This window comes from Myxocyprinus asiaticus, chromosome 15 (assembly GCF_019703515.2).
Source record: "Myxocyprinus asiaticus isolate MX2 ecotype Aquarium Trade chromosome 15, UBuf_Myxa_2, whole genome shotgun sequence".
NCBI classification, from domain to species: Eukaryota; Metazoa; Chordata; class Actinopteri; order Cypriniformes; family Catostomidae; genus Myxocyprinus; species Myxocyprinus asiaticus.
Window position 1 is genome coordinate 31,202,571 of NC_059358.1, and position 13,098 is coordinate 31,215,668.

The window sequence follows — 13,098 nt, forward strand, 5'->3', positions numbered from 1 at the left end:
GCTTTAAAAAATAAGGTAAGAAAAATAAACGTAAAACCATATACAATTTTGCTTCTCAAGAAAATGTATTTAGATATATTTACTGAAAAACAAGACAAAAATACTAAGAAACTTATATTTTGCGGTGCTCATACTTTTGTCCTTTTCTGAGCTTTCTGGAATTTCTGGTATTGCACTTTTGTTGCAATATTCCTCATTTGTGAGTCACTTTGGATAAAATCATAATGAGCGAATGTGTAAATTGTAAACTTGTCTCTAGTTTGTTGTGGCATTGCATTGGAAACTTCAAAATCTACTTCAGAAACATTGGTCTTAGCTGTAAGGCTTTGAATTTAATGCTAATTCTGTCTTGGATCCAAAGTTAGATGACACAGTCATCAATGCCTTTATCAGATTTGTTGATGTGGTGTGCTGCAGTGTATTAAACCGCTCTGAATGTCTTTACCATCTTGGGATTGATGAACTCCTGCAGGTATGTACAACAGAGTCTTCTGTCCCGCTCATCAGTGATGTGTCCTCCACATATGATTTCTCCAAATAGATAGCACAGATACTCCCATGGTACCTGACCCCCACACACATCAACTGAAACGTCAAATCCCATGCACAGTCTGATACCTCAGCGGCCTGATGATTGCAATATTTTCAGCCAGGTTTGCAAGTTAACATGAAAAAAACACATGGTTAAACCTTTATAAAGCAGACAGTTCGGACTCTAAATTCTGTTTGGATAAGATCGAACTGAAATTTTTGTAAATGCTGATACACACACACACACACCTGTGACCGCACATTCTATATGAATGTGCCAAGCAACCACAAACAGCCTACAGTGTATAATCAACTATATTATTTGGTGGAAGAATTTAATTCAGATAAATATCAATAAAAACTGTAGCCGTTTATCGAACTTTGGTATCTTTTATCATTGGGCTGTTGCTGCCGTAAAAAAAAAAAAAAAAAGCAATAAGCCACTAAGTCACTCATCACAGTCATTTTAACATGGGCAAAGAGGCTTTTAAACACCACTTCACTGTAATGCACAGCCTCTCATGGCTTTTTGCTTTCATGTGATCTGTAAAACAACTGATCCCTTATAAAAAATAAACCTCTTGTGATGAAGTGCATTGAGGGTTTTCATTTGAAATTAAATATCATAGGCCCATGTACATAAAATTACACTCATCTCTCACTCGTTGTACCAGGGAAAAACACAACACATCATTTATATTTCAAACAAAAATCAAGCTCTTTCTGAACTAATTATGTGTTTGGCTAAAGTCTGTCCTGGGCAAAGACTTTATGATGTGTGATTCTAAAGGATAGAAGAACAAGTGTGTGTGTCCCTTATAGCCTATGACAGACGTTAGAGGTTCACCATCATTTGTACCTGTATTGTTTTGCAAATTGCTTCTTTCATCAGCTCTAATTGCAGTGATCACTTATAAAGCGTTGTAAGGTGTCATGCACAACACGTGTAATTACATTTAGCATGACGCTTCATTTGCCGCCTAATGAATCCACAGTGTACGCATATACAGGTTACTGTTTGGTTGAAGTAATGAAGGACATTTGTTTTTTAAGGGGAGTGGCAAAATATAGAGCATAATTGGTTGTGATCAGAGTAATGCAGGAAGAGGAAAAACACAATGAGATTTTGTGGATACAGTCACACGTAACTGTTTGTTTTGTGTAATGAAATTATACAGTACCAGTGTGAATTGAGATGACAGAAAGTAACAAAGAGGATTTATTTCTTTACAAGCAGCTTTGTTTGTTGCTTAAACTTGACAATGAAATGGTCTAATGCATTTTTGAATATTTGTGACTCTTGTTATGGTTTTCAAACAAGTTGAGCTCTATTACCACAAACAATCATTTTTACTCGTCCCTCAGTTTGTAAGAACAAGCATAAATTAAATTTACATGAATGCACTTACAATGCCAGTTTATGAAGTAAGACATTCTGGATGATTTAAAAGCAGACGTGCATCTCATGACTTGAAGTTCAGTCTTGAAACTCTACATGGCACAAGCTGATAGGTTCTTTGAACTTTTTTCTGTTAGCCAATCGAGTGCAATATTGCCCCACCCACTTATTCAGCGTCTGGTTTCAGGAAGTATTTTTCCCATTCTTTTTTCCATAGGCTTTTCATAAAATCCTCCATAAAAGTTATAAGCCATGAACAAAGCAACCAGGTGAAGCACAACATCACAAACTTTTTTTTGAGGCAAAAAGTATTTGAAAATTAGACAAAAAGACACAGATACAAAACTGTGTACTTACCATATTTCACGAGGGTCCAAACTACAATCCCATAAAGCATTGTGAATGATGTGATTGAATAAAAAAACAATGTGAATTTATCAAAATATTGATTTTAGATTGTTGGTTATAAGTATAGAAACAATATATTTTACATTTATTGCAAAATATTTCGATATGTACAATTAGATGAGTAGTTTAAGGATAAAGGGAGACCGACTCGATTATGTCACTCACAGTGCGTCGTGGAAGTGGGTGGTTGCTCCAAGGCAAATTTTGTGGGTTTTTTGGCCGCGGTTCTCTGATTGGTGAAGCGTTCTCTGCTGTAGCATGGGTTATATAGCTATTTACTAGGAATTCCACAATCAAACACGCTATTTAAACAATGAAGTTGAAATAATGCAGATGGATGGCTTCAACAGAAGCATATACCATCAGTAAACAACCTCAGAGCTCAAGGTAGGTCTGTCTTGGAATGTTTATAAGTTATCGGTGAAAATAAATTTGTCTATGGAAAAACCGAATGGGATTTTTACTTCCGGAGCTTCTGTTGGCTTGCATGGTGTTAACTAATAGGTCCTTTGACATGTAATCTGTTAGCAAATTCATTTGAGTACTCTGGCTTTGTCTAACATTTAAATTGCTTTGTTTTGCAGATCAGCTGCTTTCACTGCAGCGTGCTGCAAGAGTTTTTCCCTGAAACCCTCTCTGATTATTTAGTGCAAATTATAACATTGTACTTTGTATTATATTACCCTGGAATTAGTTTTAAAAAATGAGTTACTACAGCTGCGATGAGGCTTCTAATACAGCTGCTGAGAGAATGACAGAAAAATGTTTCTCTCTTCTGACTGTCATAATCCACAGTCAGAAGAGAGAAAAAAAGTTTTGGAAATGTAATACTGCCATTTTTCTTTTGATGTTGGAGCAAATGGATAAGCAAAAATTATATTTGCCATGGTCTCCAATTCATCGCTGTCGAGGTTTACCCTGCAATTCTTTACTTCCGAGTTCCGAAACCCAGAAGTGTGAAAAGGGTCTATAGAGTAACTTGAATTGAAGTTTGGAAAAGTTCTCTGATTTGTCTCAATATTCACTGTTAAAATTATAGAATCATATCATGCTGATCTCTTACTTTAACACTTGTTTCCAGGTAGTTTTACAGCACACTGATGGAGATGTTTTGATCTCCACTGTTGAATGGGTATCTGTGGTTCCAGCCCAAACTTCCTCCTCTCACTTACAAAGACATGGAAGTAACACATTGAGAAAAGGATTTCTTTAAACTCCTGCTCATGAGAACACATTTCCAGAGTATCCAGTAGGATGGAAACGAGGACATGGAAGAAAATACACAATAGTTATTTTATACTATTTTTATATACATTTTTATACAAATTTTAAATCATGAAACCCAAAAGAAAACAATAAATATTAAAGGTGCTGTGTGATATTTTCTTTGGAATACCATGCATAAAATGTCCTTACTACCTGACAGATACAGTACCAGTGAAATAGGTGGCCTGAGAAATCACACCTGTATATTTGCATTTTTGTATTTTTTTTTTTTTTTTTATTCAATCAGAAACACTCTACCTGTGAAATCATTTTGTATGTTTGGGTTTCTTGAAATCGGGTTCGCTGATATGACTTAGTAGAGCTAGGTTTTGGAGAGGTAAGGTATGGCTGAAGTTAGCAGAATAGCTGAAATCACTTACAACACCTGCAAATGCTGATTCACATTATTTTATGTAAGTGACTTTGAAAATGGTTTAGAAGTGTGTAAAACCTGGGTGAAGTTGTCCAGAGCAGCATGAAGGCTGGAGTTCAGTAAGTGTTTAAGTTGTGAGTTTGAAAGCATTTTCCAGGATTGTGCATGGAATGAGGTGCTCATGAGGACTGGCCACTGGTTCTCCACTCAAAAACACTCTGTAGTTTGAGTGAGCATGGCTGCCTTTGTTCTCCAACAGTTCTTCCAGACGAACCAACCACCATGCCAGCAAGTGAACATTCTGCAAAAGACCACTAGCACATCATGTCTAACTATAAGTTTAACTAGCAAATGCAATATCATATTGTATTGTCATTGTAAGTTTTTTTTTACACCATTACTATTTCTATTTAAAAGAGCCAGTTATTATTATAAACTCAGGTACAGTACATCTGATTCATACTGTTATGTATAAACACAATATCCATTAGGCTTAAAGGAAACTTTAACAGGTTATACACTTTAATATACAGGAAAATAAGTCTTATGTGCTTGTGCAACCAGTCCTGCTCGACCCACTCCGAGCGGGATTCGAACCAGCGTCAGTCGGCATGGGAGGCGGACGCGCTAACGAGGCTAATGCACCTCTTGAGGCCAGGGGAGTGAGGTTTACACATATCGCACAGCTATTTATAAATATTAAAGTAGTATGACCCAGTGCCCTCTCTCAGCCACATTCTTTTGTCCTTGACCTAAGGACACATTATGGAGGTTGGTCTGCTCTGTGCTAAAGTCCAGTTTCAGTCCTAGAAATAGATATCATAATGTTGACACTCTGAATATGCTGCAATGCAGGTTAAATGTCTTTGGCATTAGCAAAGAGCTTCTCTGTATACCAAGTGTTTCTACATCCTTCAGGGGGTTGACTCCAAGAGACAGGATGAAGAACACCGGTTGTGGAAGGGCTTCACTCCTCAAAACACTTTTCAAACTCCGTCCGTCAAATATCCACGTAGCTGGAGCCCAAACTCTCTTCAATAAATTTTTGTTACGGTGTGCAAAACCAGAAAGTCAGACTCAAACATGGGTGTTTAACTCTGGCCAACCCCAACTGATTTTAAAATTATATTTTAGACTCATTTCGGCTGTTTTCCGATAGTACTCTACAGTTTGTCCACAACCTAAAAGCGTAGGTCATCCTGTCAGGCCGAATGGCTCTGAGAATGATGAGTCTCTGGATGGGGCTCTTGTTTTTCCAGTTCTCTTTCTGGAAACTCTGACTCGACTATCTTCCTCCAGCATTTGGCAGAACCTTCCACATCCCTGTTCAGACTCCTGAACTCATCCAGCTCTGTGGAAAAATTTGATTTTAGCTTAAGTGCTTCTAAAAGATCTAGCAATTTTCAAATGTTCAAATGTCTTTTATTGTAAAAAAAAAAAAAAAAAAAAGATTTGAGAGTAAAAACTTTCTTGATGTTACATTAAAAGTTCTTCAGATTACTATATTTGGTTTCAGAGTTCTTCAAAAGAATAGTTCACCCAAAATTAAAATTCTCTCATCATTTAATCACCCTTGTGCCATCCCAGATATGTGACTTTTTTTCTTCTGCATAGCTCAAACAAAGATTTTCAGAAGAATATTTCAGCTCTGTAGATCCATACAATGTAAGTGAATGGTGACCAAAACTTTGAAGCCACAAAAAAGCACATAAATGCAGTGTAAAAGTAATCCACAAGATTCCTGTGGTTAAATCCATGTCTTCTGAAGTGATATGATAGGTGTGGGTGAGAAAAAGATTAATATTTAAGTACTTTTTAATTATAAATCTTCACCATTGACCAGCCACGACAAGGTAGGTGGCGTTCTGCGCGAAGCATGCGACTAGCCAAAAAACAAAAGAAGTGAAAGTGGAGATTTATAATAAAAAAGGACTTATGTAGCAATCTGTTTGCCACCCACAACTATCATTATCATCTAACATATCAGCTTTTGATGATTTAGATTTAACCACTGGAGTCTTTTAGATTACTTGTATGCTGTCTTTATGTGCTTTTTGGAGCTACAAAGTTTTGGTTACCATTGACTTGCATTGTATGGACCTAAAGTGCTTTGTTTGAATTCTGCAGAAGAAAGAAAATCATACACATCTGGGATGCATGAGGGTGAGTAAATGATGTGAGAATTTTCATTTTTAGGTACATGCATGTGGAGCGGGACGTGGTCGTGTGTCTGTCAGTGGGGAGAGAGGAAGCGGTAAGAGCCATCACCTGGTGATTGTTGATATTAAACATCTATGTCTCATTCCAGTGACGCCAGAGACAGCAGTAACTACCCGCTGAGGACCGCCTGGACTACTCAAAACCGAAGACAGCTGTCCTGCAACGGGTTGGCTGCACACCAGAAACACTGCCAGCGGTTCCAATCCCTCACCCTGTGCGAAGCCGGCCGCCCATTTGCGTTTGCCCAGCAGCTACGTGATGCCTACCGGAAATGGGTGCTAGCAGAGGAAGGCTGTGGCGTGGAAGATATCTTCAAGCTGATGGTGCTGGAGCAGCTAACCGTTCACCTGCCCCAAAGAACTGCAGAATGGGTCCAATGCCATCGCCCCACGTCAGTGGATGGCGACGTCCAGCTGGCCGAAGCCCACATGGCGGCCTACCCGGAAGCTGGTGAGCAGACCAGATCTCTCTCTCTCTCACTCTTGCTGCTCCTCCCCCTCTTGTCCTTCCCTCTCCTCCCTCTCGCTGTATACCTGCTCCCCGGAAATGGGGAGTGGTTCCACCCAAACCGGCACTCTGCCTCCACGGGCTGCACTATGCTTCAGCCCCTTCCCCTACCCCTCTCCGTCGCCCTTCCCAGGTTGATGTCTCCACCGCCACGAGTTCAGCCGGGAAGCCTGGGCCAGTCTGTTGGAGTTGTGGGGAGCCAAGACACATCCAAGACCGGTATCCAGTAATGGAGGTGGAGACGTGAATCCGGGTCCCCAGCACGCCACAGTCTGCCCCCAATCGAGCAGGGACGTACTGCATAAAATTAATTACCGGTAAAAATTAAGGGGCCTACATACCAAGCCCTGGTGGATTCTGGTTGTAATCAAACCTCGATTCACCACGGTTTGGTTCATAATGGGGTTTTGGGTGCAAAACACAAGGTGATGGTGAGGTGTGTGCATAGGGATGATCATGAATATCCGGTAGTGACAGCCGTTATTAAATTACAGGGGAAAAAGCATTGAGTGGAGGCTGCGGTTAATTCCCGCCTCACCCATCCACTGATTCTGGGGACCAATTGGCCGGGGTTTAAAAGATTATTAAAAGTGTTGTGTGTGGATGGGTCCTGTAAACTGAAATCTCGGTGTGTGATGTGTGACGCGATGGCTGGGGAGGCGGAGCTGGGGCCGTCCACGTCTGCTCAGCGTCAGGATGACGCAGTAGGGGAATCCTCCGGCACTCCCACCCTGAGGGATTTCCCGGTGGGGGATTTCCCTCTAGAGCAGTCATGTGATGAAACCTTTAGGCACGCATTTGACCAAGTAAGAGTAATCGATGGCCAGCAGCTCCAGCCTGATGTTGCCCTCACATATCTGTATTTTTCGATTATTAGGGACCGGTTGTATTGAGTGACGCAGGACAGTCAAACCTATGAGAATAAAACCCAGTTATTAGTCCTGAGGAGCTGTCGGGAAACAATTTTCCAGGCGGCTCACCATAATCTAATGGCAGGACACTTAGGGCAAGAAAGAACACTGCACTGTTTAATGGCCTGCTTTTATTGGCCAGGCATTCACGAGGATGTGTGCAGATGGTGTGCGGCATGCCGTGAATGTCAGTTGGTAAATCCACCGGCCACCCCAAGAGCGCCATTGCGCCCATTACCATTGATCGAGGCTCCCTTTGAAAGAATTGGTATGGACCTTGTCGGGCCATTAAAGCGGTCAGCATGCGGATAGCGGTTTGTATTAGTCCTGGTGGATTATACAATACGATATCCGGAAGCAGTGCATTAACGCAACATCTCAGCACGCAGTGTTGCGGAGGCACTCTTCAAAATTATCTCCTGGGTGGGGATTTCGAAGAAAATCCTCATGATCAAGGAACAACCTTTATGTCACGTACACTGTGTGAACTTTATGAATTGCTGGGGATTAAATCGATTCGCACCAACGTTTATCACCTGCAAACTGACGGGCTGGTTGAACGATTTAATCGAACCCTGAAAAATATTATTCGTAAGTTCGTACACGAGGACACTAGAAACTGGGACAAATGGCTGGAACCCCTATTATTTGCAATCAAAGAGGTACCGCAAGCCTCCATGGGGGTTTCCCCCTTCAAGCTCCTGTATGGACATCAGCCCCACGGGGTGCTTGATGTCATACGGGAGGAGTGGGAGGAAGGACCTTCCCAAAGCAAAAATGAAATTCAATATGTCCTTGATCTTCGAGCAAAGCTACACACACTGGGTCAGTTGCCACACGAAAATTTGCTCAAATCTCAAGAGAGACAAAGCCGGCTCTATAATGGGGTGCCCAGCTACAGGAATTTTCACTGGGAGACAAAGTACTTGTATTACTACCCATGTCAAGCTCAAAATTACCCGCCAAGTGGCAAGGGCCCTTTGTGGTTAAACGACGAGTCGGGGATCTCGATTATGAGGTTAAACGAATGGATACAGGCGAAGCACGACAAATTTACCACCTCAACCTCCTTAAATTATGGAGAGAGGCAGTCCCCATGTCCATACCGATGGTAGCTCTGAAGAGGGCGGAGCTCGGGCCGGAGGTGAAGTTCAAAGCTGATCCATTCACCCCGGTCCCTTGTGGAGACTACCTCTCACCGTCCCAGCTCGTGGGGGTGGCCAAGTTGCAAAGGGAATTTGCGGACATGTTCTCTCCTCTTCCCGGTCGTAGGAACCTCATACAAAACCTTATCGAGACCCCACCGGGAGTGGTAGTGCGTAGTCGGCCATACCGATTGCCCGAACATGAGAAAAAAGTTATTCGGGACGAATTAGAGGCAATGCTTGAGATGGGGGTAATAGAAGAATCGCACAGTGATTTGGCCAGCCTTGTTGTTCTTGTACCTAAGAGCGACAGGTCAGTCCGGTTCTGTGTAGATTACTGGAAAGTCAACGGGGTGTCTAAATTTGACGCATACCCAATGCCCCGAATTGACGAACTGCTCGATCGGTTGGGTGCGGCTCAATTTTATTCGACACTGGATTTAACAAAGGGGTATTGTCAGATCCCCTTAACTCCATTATCCCGAGAAAAAACAGCATTTTCCACATGTTTGGATTACACCAATTTGTCACTATTCTGTTCGGTTTGTTCAGGGCTCCCATCACATTCCAGCGCCTCATGGATAAGATTCTCTGGCCACATGCTGCATACGCTGCTGCCTATTTGGATGACATTATTATATACAGTACCAACTGGCAGAGGCATATGCAGAATCTAAGAGCCGTCCTGAGGTCGCTGAGGTGGGCGGGGCTCACGGCAAAGCCGAAAAAGTGCGCAACTGGATGGATGGGAGTACGGTATCTGGGCTTCCACTTGGGTCATGGGCAGGTACGGCCCCAAATTGATAAGATCGTGGCGATAGTGGCCTGCCCCACGTCCCAAAACCAAAAAGGAGGTGAGACAGTTTATGAGGCTGGCTGGCTACTACCGAAGGTTTGTGGCTGATTTCATCTCCAGGAATGGAGCAGGCCGGACGGGGCCCGGGCCTGAGTCGGGCGGTGGGGGTATGTGGAGTGGGACGTGGTCGTGTGTCTGTCAGTGGGGAGAAAGGAAGCGGTAAGGGCCATCATCTGGTGATTGTTGATATTAAACACCTGTGTCTCATTTCAGTGATGGCGGAGAAGGGCTTTAAAAGGCCGGTGGAATGACAGACTGGGAGAGAGAGTCCCAGTCACACGCACACCCAATGTTACGAGGAGCTGAACGCTGCAAAGCTGTTGTCTTAATATTTAAGAGTTTATGTTGTCTATTATCACTGAAGCTGATGAGTGTAAACTGAAGTGATTCTGAAAAGGCAAAAGTGTGAAATGAAACCTGAGAATAACAGCAAACTTATGTGGTCTGCAATGCCGACTCCCACGCCCTTCTTTCCCCCTTGTGACTGAGAACTTTACACTGCAGCAGATGTTTTTCCAAAGAAATAAAGAATAAAAACTAATTGTAGAAGTTAAAAACATTCTCTTAAGTGGAACCTTTATCTGGCGAAAAATTATCTTAAACTAGCCTAAGGCGGTTTGCTGGTCTTAGCTGGTCTGGTTTGATGGTTTTAGAGGGCCTTCAGGAATCTGGTCAGCTGGCTGACCAACTAAACCAGCTTTACCAGACTGAGATCCAATTGAACCAACTAAGAACAGCAGGTCTTTTCAGCAGGGCATTTTAAAGAGTGATATTTTTCTGAAAACCTTAAATTATATTTGAATATAGTATAAGAAAGTGCTTTCTAAGGACAGCCAGTTCATACTCTAATAGCACCCCATGCCTGAGGAGACAAGAAGCTGACTGGACTGCTCTGACAAACTTCTACAGGACATTGCAACAGAAGCTCCAGATCCTCAGCCTCGATAGATCCTCTCAGCAGGAGAATCTAAATAAATACACCAGACAAGCAAAATAATGAGGACATTAGGCCTCAGGTCTGTTGAATGCAGATGTCTCCATCCATCAGAGAAGGACAAGCAGGTCTCGCAACAGATTTACATTGTTTGATGCGGACGTGTGAAGGACAGGCGGTGGAGACAGACAGCAGCAGGGAAAATAGGTGCCGTCCTGACAGGTATTTGCATTCTGCCACTGCGACCCACCCTCCTGTCAGAGCTGACCAGTTGAGGGAGAGGGGCGCTCGGGCTGTGAGAGTTAATCAATAGCAACGGACCAGGCTCAACTGACAGGGCCTAATGGAACTTAATGTAAGCCCAGAAAAGTGGAATGACTGATGTGAATGACAAAGTGCAGAAGGAGGAAGGGAGGAGGTGGTGGTGGGTGGATGGGAGGTGTTTCTATTCTGACGGTGTCCCGTCCCACTCACCTGGAGGGCAGTGTGGGTAAGGAAGGTGAGACGGTCCTTCTGGAAGAGCCCCTGGCAGGTGTACTGGAGAGCTGAGTGGGTGATGGCCTCACTGAGAGACGCACTGACACATCTTCATCTTGTAGAGCTCTCTCAATGGCTTTGAGGAACACTTTGTTCAAGGCCTTCAATATAAAACACAACTGGCTACAACTTCGTAGCCATGACAACGTAATGTCAACAAACTCTAAAATGACTGTAAAAATGACAATTTAAACAACTTTACAGCTCAAATAATACATGAGTTTTAAAAGAAGAATTAATGTTAGTGCTTTTATAAAATTATAAGCTTCACATTTCTGCCTTTAAACCCTCCAAAAATTGGCCCCATTCACATCCATTGTAAGTGCCTCACTGTAACCTCCATTTTTGCTTTTTGTAAAGAAAAGGAGGGGCAAGGCAAAATTTATTTTTGTGGTAATCAGCATTATGTCACAAATGCTGTCGATTGAGCTTAATGTATTAATGTATTAATGAACATGTATTGAACCTGGAATATTCCTTTAAAAGGAAACAATCTTTATCAACTCCTTTACACTTAAATAGCATACTGCAATGAATCAGTTTTCTTCAGAGGTTAGGTCACTTTTTAAAAATTCTGCATTAATCTCAGTGTGAACAGTTTTGGTGTGAAAAATTAGCAAATATTTTATACTTTCACTGTTTAGTTGCACTGGAATTGCCATGAACGAGCATTTATTCTGTGACAGGACAACTGATATTTTGTGACACGGCAAAGGTAATATTATTGACATTTAAAGTTCTTCTGAAATGGTTTAACAAGTTTTCTTTTCTATGTTGACATATTTCAAACTGAAACAGGAAGTGTGGGTGGGACATACTGTATGTTTAATAGCCAATGCCTTTAGTTTTCGTCACATCCATGGATCATTATTTGCTATTTGTTAATTCTAGTCAGAAGTAGTATATGTTTCAGATTTTTTCTTCTTCTTTGTGAATATTTGTTGGGGAAGAAATCCCAAATGCCCATCTTTTATCCTGTCAATATTGGAAAACCTCAATATATATTGAGAAAAAGAAAAGAGATACTGTTCATTGTCAGAAAATAAGGTAATTGTTTTTTCCCAGAGGAACAAAATCATATAAATGTACCTTGAAAGGTACCCCATAGGTCCTTAAGGTACAATTCTGTACTCAAAAGGAGTTATAAACTCTAACTACAGTTACAAAAAAGGCTCCCCGTGGTACCACCCCAGTGACGGCTGCTTGTCCTTTAACAAGGTAAAGTTTAATACTTATCTTTTAAGTGTAGGTGGTGTTAGGGGTAGGGACATTCTCATTCTAGAGAGCATTTTATTGGACAAAAATGAACAATTTGAAAAATGAGTCATCAATGTTTTCGGTCCGTTTTCCCAGAAGAGAAAGACTGAACAGTGTACATTTTAAATGCATATATCTGTGTAAAGTTTTTTTTTTTTTTGGTCAGCTTTTACGAGTCTACAATAGATGACTAACAAACATGGACTAAAAGCAACAAAATGCTATTTTTGATTGCATGGGATCTTTAAACCGTGAAAGAGCACTAGCATTTCGTCTTGATTGTATGGCGTTTTACAGCAAAAGAGAGTGCTAATGGCACATGGTAATAATGGTACAGTATGACTGTCACTGTCAGGTTAATACTGCAGTGTGTTACAGTACCTTGAGGGAGTACTGGTACATAGGGTTGATGTTGTGAAGCTCTTTGATAGTGAAGTAGAGTAGGGCGGCTCTCTCCGATGCTGACCGGTAGAGATCTCATGCCTCATTGATATATACCTCAATGGCCTGTGTAAGTAGCACAACATCGTTGAATTACAACCAAATATAAGCTCTCATAAGAATGTACAGCATGATTATACCATCTATTGAAAGTTGCTTTAAGATGCTACTAGAATGAGCACTGACCTTCTTTCCATAAATCAGTGATGTAATTACATTTTTTAAGCTCATTAACCATTACAGTTTCAGCACATATTAGTATTGTAAAAGTTCATTTATATAACACAATGTAGTAAAAGAGGCATAAACAAGC

The 13,098-nt window shown here is 41.5% G+C and overlaps 1 pseudogene; it reads right to left on the reverse strand.

Annotated features, from left to right (window-relative positions):
* The window catches only part of LOC127452675 (dynein axonemal heavy chain 11-like), a 181,541-nt pseudogene that overhangs the window by 17,622 nt on the left and 150,821 nt on the right, over window positions 1-13,098 (reverse strand).